General features: G+C 44.9%; 1 pseudogene; it reads right to left on the bottom strand.

Moving 5' to 3' along the window:
• Nucleotides 1–13488: 13488 nt before the first annotated feature.
• On the bottom strand, nt 13489–14831 carry LOC111147218 (annotated as a pseudogene).
• Nucleotides 14832–17755: the final 2924 nt, after the last annotated feature.

The raw sequence follows: 17755 nt of genomic DNA, 5'->3' as shown, positions 1-17755 counted from the left end.
CTTCCTAGAAACTGGGACACTTGAGATTATTTTGGTTGGAGGGAGTGTTTAGCGTGACAAGTATTTTCTGAGTGCCGACCATCCCAGGCAATGTGATTGGTGCTGGGGGAATAAAGTGGTATGAGAAACTGTACCTGCCCTCAAGGAATGGAAAGTGCCGTTCTCCTGGGCGATGGAAGCCCAAACAGTGTGCCAGGGGCACAGCCCGAACGACTGAGCCCAGCAAGCTAAGGGGTCAGGGAAAGCTCCTTGGAGGAGGAGTACCTGCAGTGAATCTAGAATCACCAGCAGGAAGCTCACCGCACATCAAATAGCCGAGAGGTAAAAATCAGAGATGGAGAGAATTAAAGTGGAATTCTAGAGTAGAAGGTACTTTATAGATCAGCTAGAATTTTCTCTGGTGGAGTAGAACCGGCCTTAGGGTGTTCCCCAAAAGCAGAGTTGTCATGGTGGTGGAATATAAGCACCATTAGGACTCTGTTTCCTTCTCTGCTGGCTCCCAGAACTCAATATAGTGCCTGGAATATGTTTGGGTAAGGATAAAATGACTGCAGAAAAAGATACTCACCATTTACCCCCCAACGTAGTTGAGTATTCACGCTATCAAAGTCTCAGAGGCTCATAATGGTGGCAGTGATGGGGACTTATCCCAGGCTGTAACTTTCCTGGGTCACCTTGAGTATGAATTTATCCCTGCAGTACCTGGCCGAGGCCTTGGTGCACGGTAAGGACTTGAAAAAACCTGCTGGATTTCCTTTCTTGGTCTGCCTCTCACTGTGCCTCTCTGCCTGCAGAGAAGGCATCCTGGGGCCTGAGGAGGTATTAGGCATTTCTCTGGCTAGTTTTGCTGCTGCTAGAGGGGAACTTTACCCTGCCCCCTCCACCACCACCTTTCTCTTTGAAGGAACTTCTGCTAGATAATGCCTCTGCCCACCATTTCCCCATGGCCTTCTAGAAGAGGAAAGAATTTCAATAAAATCCAATGCTAACATGAATTTTGAGAGCATGCAATCCAAGGTAGGCTTGTGACCGTCCATTCTCCACCTGCCCCCTCTTCTCAATAGAAGAGGATAAGATTATCTTCTCTGATGAGAGGGGGATGGGTGGGAAGAAGGGACCACGTGGAAGCCATTGAGGGTTTTCTTGGTTCAGTACACAGTTGGGTACATTGTAAGTGTCATTACCTTTATCTCTGTGGCTTCCTGATAGTCCTAACTAAATGAAATATAGTATTTTTCATTAACTGCAAAAACATGATCCTGCATTTTACTCTTTTAAAATTTTGGGCTCCCAAGTACATCATGGTGGGTGACAGCCAATGGCTCATCTTCCTCAAAGAAGAGCAAATCCACTGGAAGGCTATAAACTGAGGATTCCTGTTCTCTTGCTTCCCTCACTGCACAGGATCAGTGTAAGGCTATGGTGACTCACGGTCTAGACTGGGATGGGACTAGAACAGACTGAACTCCGAGGATACAGTGTTACCAGTAGTAAAGCAAACACTTCAATTTCCATTTTGTGTTTTACCTCTGTGTTGGTTTTGGATGTGGAAGGGAAAGATAGCACATTGTTTATCACCTTCCTCCAAACCCTGCTGTTGCCCAGTCCCTATACCCAGGAGATCCTAGCACTCATTTGTTCTCAATGAACTGACATCAGACACAGATCTAGGGCATTTTCTTTCATGAATTAATTGGCCTGTTCATTTACTTTGTCTCTGTGTTGAGGGCATATTTTATTGTGTTGTTGTAGTGGAGAGTCAGAAGCTAAAGGAACTGCAGACATTAGTCATGATTTAAATGATCACTCCAGTCCCGTAACAATTTAATTGGTCATTGGGCCATTTGGCACGTGCAGGTCTCTGCCCAGCAGCCTGCCTTTTCCAAGCAGCTGTAGACTTGTTTTCAAGCCAAGAGAGAATGTCTGCCCATGCTGAAGTCTTTTGGTTTCATCTGCCTAAATAAACTTGTGTGGCTGATTTTGGCAATTAGAAGGTGAACCTGTATGTGTCCTGGGAGTACTGGGGTGTGGATGTGCTTCTTTCTGATCCCCATGTGGGTACAAAACAGATGATTAAAAAAATCCTCTTTCGGGACACCTCTCGTTTGCTCTGACAAATAAATAAAATCTTTATTTATCAGAGCCAGAGAGAGAGAGAGAGAGTGAGTGAGCAAGAGCAAGCAGAAGCAGGGGGAGTGGCAGGCAGCGAGAGAAACAGACTCCCCGTTGAGCAAAGAGCCCAATGCAGGACTTAATCCCAGGACCCTAAGATCATGACCCAAGCCAAAGTCAGATGCTTAACCGATTGAGCCACCCAGGCATCCCATACATAAAATCTTAAAAAAAAAAAAAAAAAAAAAATTCCCAGGTGCCTGGGTGGCGCAGTTGGTCATGATCCTGCAGTCCGGGGATAGAGTCCCTGCATCTGGCTCCCTGCTCAGCAGAGAGTCTGCTTCTCCCTCTGACCCTCCCTCTTCTGATGCTCTCTTTCTCTCTCTCATGCTCTCTGTCTCTCAAATAAATAAATAAAATCTTGAAAAGAAAAAAATTCCCTTTCAGGTTTCTTATTTACAAACTTTAGCAATTTTCACCATACTTCTAGGAAGTATATGAATAAAGATATAAAATAGAATTTTATTTGGTTATATAGCAGTATATCCAAAGTGTCACCTTTATTGGTAAGAATGATCTGGTTTGTTGCAAAACAAAGAAAAGGAAAACATTGACTCCACAAACTTCTACAACTAACCTCTCAGTTCTTTGCTTCTCTTTAATAACAGAACTCCTCCAAAGTGTCTATATTTGTCTTTAATTCCTCTCCTCCCCTCATTTCTTAGTTTAATTATGGTGGTCAGCCCCTGAGGTGGCCCCATCTCCTGGTATCCATGACCTTGTGTAGTCCCTTCCCCTTCAGTGTGGGCTGGACCTAGTGAATTTCTTCCATTGAATAGGATACAGCAAAAATTAGGGGTTGGCATGTGGCATATGTCATTAGGGAATTGCAAATTAATACAATGAGATGCCATTATATATCTACTGGAATGGCTAAATTTCAGATGGTGATAATACCCAATGTTGGTGAGGATGTAGAACATCAGGAATTCTCCTTCGCTACTGGTGGGAATGCAAAACAGCATAGCCATTTTGGAAGACAGTTTGGCAGCTCCTTACAAAATTAAACATCCTCTTACCACATGATACAATCATGATCCTTGAAAGGAGTTGAAAACTTATGTCCACAAAAACTTTAATATGAATAACTTTATTCCTAATTGCCAAGGCCTGGAAGCAACTGAGATGTCTTTCAACAGATGAATGGATAAATAAATTGTAGGGCATCCAGACAGGATCAGGAGCCTGACATGACCCTCAGTCTTGCAATCCTGAGACCATGACCTGAGCCAAAATCAGGAGTCAGGTGCTCAGCCAACTGAGCCATCCAGATGCCCTGCACTTGGGTTTCTAAAAGGTGTCTTGAAATTAACTTACCTGAAACTCAACTCTTGATATCTCATCCCTCAAAATTGAGTTTCTTACCATTAATCCACTTGAGTACATAGCAATTTTATTCTTCCAGTGCCTATGGCAAAAATCTTGGAGGTGTTCCAGACTCCTCTCTTCTCTTGCACCTTTGTTGATCGATAGCAGATCCCATCATCTCTCCCTTTGTAAATCCCAGATCTGCCCACTTCTCAACTACACAAGTCCAAGCTCCATCATCTCTCTCCTGATTATTTTAACAGCCTTCTAACTGACATTTTGCTTCCATCCCGGCACTTAGAGTCCATTCTCCACACAATGACAGAGAGAACTCTTTAAAACATTAGTAAGATCATGTTGCTCCTCTGCTCAGACCTCTTGAGTGGCTCCTCCTCTCTCTCAGTGTGAAGGCCAGGTTTTTTAATGATCTACAAGACTATCCAGGATGTGGCCTCCATTTTTTCCCCATCCTTCTCCCTGGCAATCTCCCCCTTGTTCACTTGCACAGTTGGGCTGATCTCCCTGCTGCCCCTTGGCCATGCCAGCATTCTCTGCCACACAGCTTAGTGCTTGCTGTTCTCCCGCCTCAAATGCTCTTCCTCCAGGCTTCAGTTTGCCTTCACTGTCTCTTCCTTCTGATTCTGTTCATAAGCCACTTGTCATAGCTGAATTGTGTTCTGCTAAGATCCATGTTGAAGCTCAGATCTCCAGTGTGACTGTATTTGCAGGTAACGTCTTTAGGGAGATAAATGAATTAAATGAAGCCATGAGGATGAGGCCTTAATCCAAAAGGACTAGTGTCCTTATAAGAAGAGGAAAAGTCACCAGATCTCCCTGTCTCCCTCTCTCTCTTTTAAGTCTCCATGAACAGAGGCAAGGCTTTGGGAGGACACACCAAGAAGACATTGTCTATAGCCTTACTGGAAATCAACCCTGATGGCACTTTGATCTTGGACTTTCAAGGACCTTCCAGAACTGTGAGAAAATATATTTCTGTTGTTGAAGTTCCCCAGTCTGTGGTAGGTGGTTATGGTGGTCCTCCCAGTGACTGCACCCCATAGAAGGGAGGCCTTTCCCGACCTGGCAGAGTGCTGCTGCCCCTCCTCCTTCCACCCTTCGAGTCTCTCCTCCTTACTCTGTCTGTTCTTCACACTACTCTAACCTCCTTTTCTTTCTTGTTTGTTGTTCTTCTAAGATGTGCATCTTAGACCCTCACAAAATTGTTGTTTGATGCTCAAGATTGAACTGAACTGGGGCAAAACTCCGCCCGTGCTAACGTTATTCCAAATTCCCCAGAGAACTTCCAGTGCTCAAAAAAGGAAGAAAATACTATCAAAAAGGGAGCTTTAGTCACAGTGGTGCCCTAACTTATACAACCTCACCTGTACAACGCTTAGAACCAGTCAGGGTTCTAGGGGTCAACTTTATGGCAGTCTTACTTTCCTCACATATCAATTCAAACTGGTGCAAAGGGACCCCGTTTCTTTCTATGTTTCTGTTTAGCATCCTTAGGCCGTGACTTTGGCCCTTCTGAATGACCCCTTGTGGTCACAAGATGGCTCCTGCACATCCAGCATTTTATCCCCTTTCCAGGCGAGATGACCGGAAGGGGAGAAGGCAAAGGCAAAGGCCAACAAAGTAGCTCTTTAAAAAAGCACTATCCCAGGGCGCCTGGGTGGCTCAGTGGGTTAAGCCGCTGCCTTCGGCTCAGGTCATGATCTCAGGGTCCTGGGATCGAGTCCCGCATTGGGCTCTCTGCTCGGCAGGGAGCCTGCTTCCCTCTCTCTCTCTCTCTCTGCCTGCCTCTCTCTCTACTTGTGATCTCTCTCTGTCAAATAAATAAATAAAAAAAAAAAAAAAAAAAAAAAGCACTATCCCACAAGCCCTATGTGGTGATTTCCACTTACATCTCATTGGCCAGAAATGTGTTACATGCCCTCCTCTAGCTGCAAATGATAGTAGGAAATGCATTAAAAAAAAAAAAAAAAAAAAGCTGGGTATGGCAGAATAATGGAAACTGTGTAGGTATTCAACAGTGAGAGCCTCTTTCTTTTGCACAAGAAAAGCAATCTCCCCAGTATTCAGTCCCAAAAGAATATAGCCCCAACCTGATGTTCCATGTTCCTACTTTAACCCAGATGGAGTTTTAGGTAGCAAGAACAGCAGGTACAGAATCCCCAAGTGGACAGTGAGAAAGAGCCACAGAACAGGAGCATGTGGGACAGAGAATAATTGCAGATGAGTCTCGTTTCATTGTATTTTTAGGTGATTGCTCAAATTAGCATTGGCAAGCTTAGATTTCGAGAGGGTAGGGACTATGACTGCTTAATTTCTGTATATAAAACCCCGGCTGCCTGAACCTCGTGCAGGCAGTTGCTATTAAATGCCTTTCAGAGAAACAATGATGAATATGGGAAGCCACTCAGTTGCATTGTCCATTTTGATGCACGTGTGTTCATGACCCACATTCGGAAGCCTGGAAGTAGCTGCTGGGTTCGTCCACATTTGTGCTGGGTAATTGCGTGCAGCGATACCGCAAATGGCTTCTCCTAAGTCACGTGTAAAGCATTCCAAAAAATGATAATGAAACAATGAATAATCCTTTTGTTCTTTCCAGAGATGCATCTAATACATGCGTTTTATTCCTAACCCTCGATGTAACTAACCATCTGTGCAGCCGGAACTGTTCCGCCTTGAAGGGAAGACAGGATCTGTTTAGCTTCTCTTGTGATCACCCTTCGTCCTTTCTTCTCTCCGCACCAGATGTAGCCTCTACGGCAAGCAGTGACATCACCAATGTCTGTGCGTGCTGCTAGATAGGGCCTGAGGTGCCCAGAGGGATTTATGCTTAGCAAGTCAGGTAAATTTATTCAGGTTCCATTATTTAAATAGACGTTGGAGGTAAACGTTTAGTCTGTTTTTGTAAAGGGCCCAGTCTTTGGGGTTCCCGCTCCCCTTCCCTTCCCTTCTCCATGGCATCTGGTGAGGGTACATGGGAGGTACTTAGGGCACCTGAGGGAAGACAGGCTGATCCTGCACCGAGGATGACTCAGTGCAGCTGGTCTTTGCCATGGCGGGAGCTGTCCTGGGACAATGACGGCTGAAATGTGACTGCTTTTGTCCTGGCTCTTCTCTGGGGTTTGTGGCTGAAACCTGGGGCCTAGTCACTCATGCACACACTTGCTTTTGGCTTGGGCAGGCCTTGGGAACCTGCCCTGGGTGATGCCAACGCCACCTGCCCTGGGCAGCCTGCCTACCCCATGCCCACCCCATTGCTTTCTTCATAGCATGTACTCTTGTGCCCCTCTACCTGGCTCTGGACTGACTGGCTTTCTCTACTAAAACGTTAAGTCCCTTTCCAGATTACTTACTTAGGGGTCTCCCATCCCCTGGGAATGTGAATGGTTACAGCCTTCTCTAGTTCTGTCTGTGTCTCTATCCCCCCAGCTCCAGGCCCAGACCCAGATATGTGCCAGTCTGTATCGATTAAGATCATGGACTCTAAAATCTTCCTTCCTGTGTTCAAATCCTTATTTTGTTACTCTTAGCTGTGCACACCCGGCAGGTTACTCAGCCCACTGATGCCTCCCTCTCCTAATTTGTAAAATGGGGAGGATAATAGTAGCATACTATATCTATACTACATATGCTACAATGGTAACACTGTGAGAAACACATGAGTTCCTAAATGGAGGGCCTGACACACAGAAGGCACCAAGGAAGTATTCGCGGCTGTTTTACCAACTGCCTTTCTTATTAGGACATAGAGTCCGGGCAGGCCAGAGCCTTGCCTGTCTTTTTTATCTATCTCTAGATCCCCATGCAACAGAGAGGCACTTAATTACCTTTCTTTGGATGAATGAATAAACGAACATATCAAGAAACAAAAAAGAGGAGGTGCCTGGGTGTCTCAGTGTGTTGAAGCCTCTGCCTTCAGCTCAGGTCATGATCTCAGGGTCCCGGGATCGAGCCTCGGGCTCTCTGCTCAGCAGGGAGTCTGCTTCCTCCTCTCTCTCTTCCTGCCTCTCTGCCTACTTGTGATCTCCGTCTGTCAAATACATAAATAAAATCTTAAAAAAAAAAAAACAAAAAAGAGAAAAACACAATATATTCCCCCAAATATTACCACCCTATCACACTCTCTCCGTTAAGATATATGTCACCCTCAAGATTATTTACCCTGCTTACGGTTCTCCTAGGAAGGTAAGAACTAGGTTTTAGAGGTTAATGAATTTTTCTATCTCCAAATTATCCTTCCCTGGGGCTTGCTAGCTGGCTGGGCAGCCTGGGGTCGGGGAAGTCCCACCCCCTGCTGCTGAGCCCTACTCTTTCTGTTACAGCATTTCTCAGCTTTTAGTGCCCGCAGTTCTTGGTCATGCCACTTGGAAGAATGAAGAGGTAGACCAGGCGAAGAGTGGTGGGCAGCAGAGCAAAGTTTATTGAGTGATAGTACAAAGCTCTCAGAGAGGCAGGGGCTCCAGAGGGGCAGGGAACCTCTTAAGAGGGCTACCATTGGAGTTTCTAAGTTTAGGGGTTTCTGTGAGCTCCTTTGCAGAACTATCTTAAGCAGTCAGGGTGTGCTGAGTTGTGCCAATCAGGGCTTTGGACACGTATCTGTCTACCTATTGGGCTAATGTCTATGTGCTGATGGTCTTTTTTGCTGACATCTGGGGGCTGATGTCTTAACTGCTCTTTGCCCCGGATAGGGACAAATGCTTTGTGGTTGTCTTATTTTAGGACGTTTTGCAGAAGTCATTTCTCCAAAGGCTGCAAAACAGAATGCTAGTGTGGGCTTGTTTAAGCTGCAAAACAGGATGTCAGTGTTCTTTGATCTTAGCTGTCCTGACTCCATGTTCTCTTCTTGGGCACCCTGGCCCTGTCTATCTCACGGTCCATCTAACTCCTAACATTTCCTCACACAACGTGAGCACTGTTCTGTCCTACTGCGAGGGAGATGGGTGCATAGTGCTCAGAGTGTCACATTTTGCTCATGCACATCTGTGCCTGTGTATTAGGGAGGGAAGGCAGAGGACAACGAGCAGCTCTCACTGCTTATCAGCAGCCATTTTCCCAACCATGCCATCTTTCCCCCCTGCCATGGTCTCTAGCTGCTTTCTGGGTCTTGTGGGTCGAGCTAGAGAGAGATTTGGTTCTGGGCGAGCTAGCTCTCCCCCCGGGCTCGGTGGCACCGACCCCTGTGCCCTCAGAACATCCTAGCTACTGCATTATGGGCTGGAGGCTTTGTTCCAAATATGCCCCAGGTCACCCCATTAGTGGCAAGAGTTGCTGCTTATGGAAATGAGCTTCTTTTTTGCTAAGAGGCTCAGAATCCAAAGCAATCACTGAATTTGAACCAAATTTGAACTGTGACGAATCCTTTAATCATTCCTCAGTCTTCTTCATGTGGGCTTTCCTCGGGCTGCTTCCTCAGGGCCTGGCACACCTCTCTGCACGACTTTGTTCTTGATGACTTGGATGTAATTTTTGGGCTCCTGGGTGGCACAGGCAGTTGGGTGTCAGACTTGGTTTTGGCTCAGGACATGACTTCAGAGCAGGAGAGCTGGGTTCTTGTCTCATGGAGTTGAAGAATGAATCTTCCGGACAAAGGAGAGTGAGTAAAGCCATTGGATTTTTATTAAGCAAGAGTACAGAAAAAAAAAAGCTCTCAGGAGTGAGAGGGGTCCCAGTAGGGTTACCAGTGAGGGCTTTTAGGGTTGGTCTTTTATTGAAAGCTAACCAGGGAACTTAAATCTTTTTAATTTGTTGACTGACAGCACCTTTGTGTAAGCAGGACTGGTGATAACATCTTTAACGGCTTACTTCTTTTTACGGTCTGTTTATGTTCTGTTGACCACAGGAGACTGTCATAAATAAGACCCTCCTCCACCCCACCCAGACACCTAGGGGCAGGGTGGTCTGATGTGTTCTCTTATCTCTGGTTTCCTTTCACCTCTGCATTTTTGGGATTTCTGTGAGCCTGAACACATAGCCTTCTATCTGTCTTCCCTACCTAGCCCTGCCTGTCCCGTACTCGATTTTAGGGTCGTGAAATCCAGCCCTACATGGGGCTCCACGTGAAGACACTGAGCTCAATGTGGCATCTGCTTAAGACTCTCTTTCTTCTGAACACCCCCTGCAAAAATAAATAAATAAATAAATAAATAAATATTTAAAAAAATAAAGTAGGAGTTTGTAATCAGCCCACAGGTTGGAGAAGTCAGGGAAGGGTTTGACTATTGATCCCACCTGAGTGAAGTGTTAGGCTCCACCCCTTTGGGTATTAAGGGTCCTGATTCTGGTCAGGAGTGAACCTGGGGCACCAATGATGTGTTCCCATGTGAAAATTTGGAATGACTCAGCAAATTATTGAGGTGTAAGTGGATTTTCTTCTGCTGGGAAAACCACGGGCATCCATCAAGCCCCTGTTGACAGAAGGCTCTCACCCCCACAGCAAAGAAAAGAATGATTACATTGATTTCTCCATCCCTGTGCTCCCAAGGGCATAGGCTGATCTGTAGATGCTGGCTTGGTGTTTAGGTTCATGTGGCCAGAGATAGGGAGCATCTCTTCTCCTTGCCAGATTTTTTAAAAAAAATCATTCATTAATTGGTTCTTTTTAAAAGGCAGTAAAGAAAGGGATTCTCTCCGGGAGAGAATAAATTTCATCTTTTAAAAAAATTTCCACAAGTGGCCTCATGAATTAAAATTTTCTGCAATTAAAAAAAATGGTTATTTTTTTCCCCTGAGGGATTATACATACTTCCTACTGTGAACTACTTCCATTAGAAATCAGAGTAATGGTTAATAAGATGTTAACCACACTGATTCTTTGCCCCTTGCTGAGGTCACTTTGTTCAAAAGTCTGGACAGTGGAGAATCGCTGCTCTCCATCAGACCCGTTTCTCAGGAGCGGCAAACAGAGGGTCTTCCGTGGGCTAGGTCTGTGGATGTGATTTGGCCACTGTTTCCAAAAGGACGAGCTGACCCAACCTTCTCTTTTAAAACCCAAGTTACTGTCTGCAGTGACATCTAATTTCAGCTTTTCTTTCTTCATCTGAGGTCCTGAAAGGGGAACTTCTACCTTCCAGTGGAAATACAACCCTGTAGCAAGCTTACAAAATTCCTCAGAAGAGAGCAAAGGGTGTAAGAGATATGGCAGAACTTTTAACCTTTTTGTTTCTTTCTCTTACCATTTTCATCAGGAAAAGAAAATCATAGGAATTCTGGTGGTCAGTATCCCCTGATGTGTACTGTATGCTTTAGGAAAGTGATTAAAATCAGAGAGATTGGGGAACGGAGTTCGTATTTTAGATAGAATGGTCAGCTATGAGAGGCTGATATTCCTGAGGAGATGTGAAGGTAGTGAGGGGCTGAGCCATGGGAAACCAGCCAGAGGCAATGTAAATGCAAAGACTCTGAGGTGAGAAGGTGGGAGCATGGAGATATCCTGATATGACTCCCCCAACCTGGAGCCTTGGAGCAGGCCCTCTTCTCTCCAAATCAGGGTTCTAGGCCCCCATCTCTGACCTCCTTTCCTACTCCACATACTCCCCCAGATCTTCGGGAAGCAGGGGCCTCTTCCTCCTTTTCTCTCTCCCAGATGCCACTGCTTTGGTATGAGCTCTGTACCTTGCTTCCCCCCTCCTCCCCACCCTTGAAATTTTAATTCATAAGGTCACTGGTGGACATTTTTTTAAAAGATGAAATTGTTTCCATGTCTTTTCATTTCAGCTGTAACAATCCTGCTTCTCTTTGAGGCAGTGTGGATGCCTCTGCCTCGCTGTCTGTAGCCACATACAAGGGAGGGGGTGGAAGAGGGGGTCACAGAGAGTAACAGCACATTGTCTTGGCTATTCCTGGCCCCCAGCCAGTTGCTGGAGATGTGCTCTGTGTACCTTTAATTGGACAAGTCTGCCTTCAGATTTGCCCCATGACTTGCCAATTTTCTAGTGACTTGCCTTTGTTCCTAGTCCTCATCTTCCATTGATTTATCTGCAGAATCTGTCACAATGGGCCACATAATGCCACCGGAAACAGACTACCCTATGAATAACTCACTCATTATTTCCAAGTGCTTGCACTGAATGCCAGCCACGGAGAGGTGCCACGGCGGGGTGGCCTTTGGGGGTGCCAAGGGTGCTACGGGAGTGTGCAGGAGGGGCTCCTCGCCTGACCTGGGGCTGGAGCTGGAAGAACTTGCCTGGACATCTGAGTGTGAGCGTGCTGACTCTACTTTCACACTGCGCTGGTCTTTGTCCTGCCTAACTTTCGGTACCACCTGCCTGCCTCTGCCATCTTGTCCTACTCTCTTGATCAGGCACTTTTCCCAACTGCTTTTCTGGGCACATTAGCTCTCCATCTTGTCTCCCTCACAGGTTTTCTCTTTTCTTAGACTTCTACCATAGATAAATCCCACATCCCTGTCTTCAGTCTCTCTTTGGCCCTTGACTTACCTGCTCTTTCCAGCTCCTTACTTTTGGACTTCTTGGAATTGCTTTCCCTCTGATATAGTTCAGCCTCATTTGTGAATCAACCTTGTCTAAAGTTTCCCTCCTACTTTCAAAGTGCTGTTGAGAGAGACAGACTGCATAGCATTGAGCATCTCTGCATGTTCTGAGTACGCCAAGAATGCATGGCCCCGATGGCTCTTCACCCCCACCATTTGGGGCTATGTTTATAGCAAGGAGCCTTGAGGAAGGATGTAATGCCCCCTCCCAGATGAAGACCAAGCTTGCTTCTGCTCATGTAATAACAGTGATTTCCCCAGCTCAGCCTCCCTCTCCCATAACATGTACAGGCATCCTAGATGGGTCTGTTGTGGCATCAGTATGAAGTTTGGGGGGCATAGGGAACCCCTGCAAACCAACACAAGGCTCTGGCTACTTCTTTTGCCACATATAATAAATAACACTTTGGTTTCTGACCCAAGGGTCTCCTGAGTTTTTGCCAGCATTCATGAAAGACTAACTTCAGAACTAATTTCAGAACCTGCACAGTTCTTAGCAAGTGTCCTCTCCAAGACACTAACTCCAGAGGACCATTTGGTATTTCTAGGCAACCAAGTTGCTTCTTAGGCCCTGAATGGCTCTTGAGCACTGGTTTTTCTCCATTATGCCCTTTCCCACCATCATGGACCTGCTGCAGCTCTCCTCTGGGCTTATGATGAGTGTTCCCCACTCAGTTCTTGTCCTGGCATTCTGTCCCTTCTTGTTATTCCTGTGTGGTACACCTTCTGCCCATGATTAATGACTGGATTAGAAAACAGAAGGGCCCAGAAAGTCACTCTGTCTTAAATGAAAAATAAGGTGACTTAGGATGCAGCTCTGTTTGACACTCAGAGATTGAATCAGCCTTGAGAGAATTCCTTCTGACTGTAGACCAAGGCTTATGATATAGGCTGTAAGTGATAGTTGCACTTGCCAAACCTTTTATCTGCACAGTGGGTTTGACTTAAGTAAGTAGGGGCCCATCTATTATCTCATCTCACCCTCAAGATAATTGGGAGGTAACTGGGGGCAGTAATCCCAATGTTGCAGATAAGAGAGCCAAGACCCGAGGATTAAGGTCAAGGTCAAACCACTAGGACTAGGATGAGAGCTGGGTGCTCCTCATTGGCTGGCTGAGCCTTTCCCACTGAATCTTTATCATGGTTACATAGGGCATATAGATCACTCTTAACCATGGAGCCAAGGACTGCACACACTCAGATGGACACTATTAATTTTTAGTAATTTTATCTGAAATATTTAGCCTTCCTAGAGACAAGTAAAATAAATTATTAAAATGCTACTATGCCTCTATAAAAAGGAAAGTTATTTGTGTACCGATATGCAATGATCACTATGAAATATTTTTTTAAAGACATTTATTCAGCCTCATGATCAGACTATTATATTTAGCAATCAACAGCATGGGTGCAAAAAAAAAAAAAACCTACCTTAAAACCCTTTTTGGAATGCTTTACACTTTGCACAGGACAGAAACTAGGATAACCTGTTATACAATTAGTCACAAATCCAGTCCTCGAGGTTTTTGCCTGTACACATGAGTATTGTCTGAAACATGTCTTCTTTGCAGCAGTGAGGCCTGGCTGGCACTGTGCTTGGCTGAGGTCACAAATCTGCTGTAACCTGGAGCTTCCCTGTCACTCTCTGGCTCTCTTCTCCCGCTCAGCTTTGCTTCCTGACAGCAATGAAAACCTGTCACTGCTGTCACTACTGCTTTGCTGGAACTGCCGGAGCCATCCTGGTTCCGTGGTGTGACGAGGTGTTGGACTCCACCACCACAGGGGCCCAAGCTCCTGCCTCCAAACTTTCCTCCTTTCATGGGTCCAAAATTTGAAGTCTGATAGTTGTAACTGCCAAAGTCATGACAGCTTCTGCCGCCTCCAGAGTTGCTTCCATCATTACCAAATCCATGGTAGCCATCCCCATGGCTGCCATAGCCACCACCACCTTACCCAGGGCCACCCCGCCCACTGAAGTATCCTCCATGACCAAAGTCATCATTCCCACCAAAAACCATCTGCAGAGATTTCTCAAAATTTCCACAACCACTTCGACCTCTTTGGCTGTATGAAGCACTAGCCATCTCTTGTGTAAATAGGGCTTTCCTTACTTCACAGTTGTGACCACTCACAGTATGGTGTTTTGTTTTTTTGTTTTTTGGGTTTTTTTGAGAGAGAGAGAGAGAAGGAGAGAGAGCACTCAGGAGTGGGGAGGGGGAAGGGCAGAGGGAAACACAGATTCTTAAGCAGGCTCTACACTCAGGGTGGAGCCAGGCCTGTGAGATCCTGAGATCATGACCTGAGCCAAAAACCAAGAGCCCGCAGCTCTACTGACTGAGCCACCCAGGTATTTTTGAATAACAGTCTTGTCTACAGAGTCATGGTCATCAAGTGTTACAAAAGTAAAGCCTCTCTTCTTGCCATTGCCTCTGTCAGTCATGATCTCAATCACTTCCATTTTCCCATACTGTTCAAAATCATCTCTTAGGTAGTAGTCTTCTGTGTCTTTCATGCCACCAACAAAAATCTTTTTCACAGTTAAGTGGGCACCAGGTCTTTGAGAATCTTCTCTTGAGACAGCCCTCTTTGGTTCCACAACTCTTCCATCCACCTTGTGTGGCCTTGTGTTCATGGCTGCATCCACCTCTTCCACAGGGGCATAGGTGATGAACCCAAAGCCTCTGGAGCACTTGGTGTTTGGATCTCTCATTACCACACAGTCTGTAAATGTTCCCCATTGCTCAGAATGGCTCCTCAGACTCTCTTCAGTTGTTTCAAAGCTCAGACCTCTGATAAAGAGCTTCCTCATCTGTTCAGGCTCTTTGGGAGACTCTGACTTAGACATGATAGCGGTGGGAGTGGAGACTTTAACCATGCTTACTTGGTGGCGTCCACAGACAGAAGGGAGTTATCTAATGAAAGTATCTCAGGAATAGTCTTAATACTTCTCATTTTGACATAATTTAAGACTACAAAAAGTTTCAAAAATTGTACAGAAAGTTCCTGTGTGCCAGGAACTCTCTCTTCACCCAGTTTCCCCAATGATAGTATTATACATAACTGTAAATGATAGCTTTATATAAATTGACATTGGAACAATACTATCAATTCATATAGATACTTCATTTGGATCTCTAAGAAATAGTTTTAAATATCTGAGATAGTGAGTGTATAGAATTCATACTATACACTCACTATTTTAAAGGAGAGGGGAAGGATGTGTATGTATTTATTTGCTTCCAAATACCTAGAATATCTCTTAAGGGTTATATATAAAATCAGACACATTGTGTTGCCTCCAGGAGGAACTGGGTAGGTAGTAAGGTGCCCAAAAGGTAGAGGATTTGAATGTGTGTTCTTTGATACCAATCCATCTATTTTTAAAAAGGAATTGAGAAATCTTTTTGTGTATTCATACAAAATAATCTTTAAGTTACATTTTTAAATGATAAGCACAAGGTAGGGATGCCTGGGTGGCTCAGTCAGTTAAGTGTCTGCCTTCAGCTCAGGCTATGGTCCCAGGGTCCTGAGATCAAGTCCCACATTGGGCTCCTTGCTCAGCGGGGAGCCTGCTTCTCCTTCTGCCTGCTGCTGTCCCTGCTTATGCTCTCTCTGTCTCTGACAAATAAAAAATAAAATACTTAAAAAAAAAAGAAAAACAAAAGGTAGATAAGTTTGTATGCATCCCTTCTACAAAAAAGGGGAGGGGAGGAGCTGTGTGTCTTTGCCTCCAAGTGCACAGATTTCTCTGGAAGGATATATATGAAACTGGTATAACATTGGTTTGCCTCCAGGGATTAAAATGGGCAGACAGAAGTGGGAGGGAGACCTTTTGTACCTTCAAATTTGTACCTTTTAAATTTAGACTGTGTGAATTTATTTCCTTTGTGACAAAATAAAGGAAATTGAAAAAAAAAAAACCCTAAAAATAAAATGGTTTTACCTTGTAATTTTTCCCCCCTCTATAATGCTTAGCAGCTTTTCAGCTACTCTTTGGCTAAAATCCAAATTTCTTAACTTGACATTTAGGTTCTTTTTATAACTTGGTCTCATTATTTCCTGCCTAGAGCTTTCTGTTTCACCTACTGTGTTTCATTTTCTCTCCTCATAATCATGCACTTTCTGGCATTTCTTTATTCTTCTCTTCCTACTCCCGAGCCATCAGAAATCAGCTCAGGCTCACTTCTGGTACATTGTCCCCCAACAGTCCAGCCCTCTGGGATTTCTCTCTCTTCCAAATTTCCTATAACAATGTTTTGTCCTCCTTACACATTTTCCTTTTTTTTTTTTTTTTAAGATTGTATTTATTTACTTGACAGAGAGACACAGCAAGAGAGGGAGCACAAGCAGGGGGAGTGGGAGAGGGAGAAGCAGGCTTCCCACTGAGCAGGGAGCCTTATATGGGGCTCGATTCCAGGACCCTGGGATCATGACCTGAGCCCAAGGCAGATGCTTAACAATTGAGCCACCCAGGCGCCCCCACATTTTGCTCTTAACCCATACTCTGTTGTCTTATCAAGAGGATGCATACTCCATTTGCAAATAAGATTATGAAGTCTTTGAGGACAGGGGCTAAGTATGTAAGTTTTCTGAAATCCCCTTTTTTTTAAAGATTTTATTTATTTATTTGACAGAGAGAAATCACAAGTAGGCAGAGAGGCAGGCAGAGAGAGAGGAGGAAGCAGGCTCCCTGCTGAGCAGAAAGCCCGATGTGGGGCTTGAACCCAGGACCTGGGATCATGACCTGAGCCGAAGGCAGCGGCTTAACCCACTGAGCCACCTAGGCACCCCTGAAATCCCCTTTTCCAGGCAGAGTCTTACACTAAGGTGATGGCCCAGTGATGCTTTTTTTTTTATATTCTGTTTTTTTTTTTTTTTAAGATTTATGTATTTATTTTAGGGAGAGAGAGAGAGAACTCAGGAAGTTGGGGGCAGAGGGGGAGGGAGAGAGAGAATCTCAAGCAGACTCCATGCTGAACATGGAGCCCATTGCAGGGGCTGGATATCACAACCCTGAGATTATGACCTGAGCTGAAATCAAGAGTCAGTGACTTAACTGACTGAACCACCCAGGTGCCCCAAATATGGATATATTTTTAAATATAACGTTTCTGGAAGACAAGATATATGATAAAAAATGGTTTTTCTTTTTCATTTTGGCTCATATATTTGGCTGCATTTTGGAACACAGGCCCTATTTTCCTGGTAACCATGGTGAATTAATTAGCTTTTCTGATATGTTGTCAACTGGTTCTTGAGGTTCTCATTTTGAGTAAGTGACAGAGTTGGATTCAAATCCTGACAGGTCGCAGCTGGGAGCTGCGTGACTTCTCGCCTACATTCTTCTCTTCATAGTAAGAGATGTTTGTTAGCTTCCCTTCATTACAAAGCACTGTATTTAGATTTAATGGAGATGCAGTGTACAACATATTCCTCCAGGAGCTTGCGCTCTACGGCATGTTGCATCCATGTGTCCCTTGCCCACTTTAGGGCTGCCCATGTTGTAGGTGCAGCCAGTTCTCAGGAGGCTCCTCATAGGTAGCCTTAGAATTGGAGAAAAAAAGCTTCTAGAGAAGATGGATCTTTGAATCTGAAGCCAGTAAGAATGAGGAAGCAAACAAAAAACACACAGTAATAGCTTATTTTTTACTTTATTTTTAAAGTTTTTATTCTTATTCATTTGGCAGAGAGAGAGAGAGAGAGAGAGAGCACAAGTAGGCAGAGCAGCAGTAGGCAGAGGCAGAGGGAGAAGCAGATTCCCTGCTGAGC

Source organism: Enhydra lutris, unplaced genomic scaffold (assembly GCF_002288905.1).
Source record: "Enhydra lutris kenyoni isolate GAN:26980312 unplaced genomic scaffold, ASM228890v2 scaffoldscaffold16, whole genome shotgun sequence".
NCBI lineage: Eukaryota > Metazoa > Chordata > Mammalia > Carnivora > Mustelidae > Enhydra > Enhydra lutris.
The sequence above is the reverse complement of the archived record's forward strand: the minus strand, read 5'-3'. Positions and strand labels throughout refer to the sequence as shown.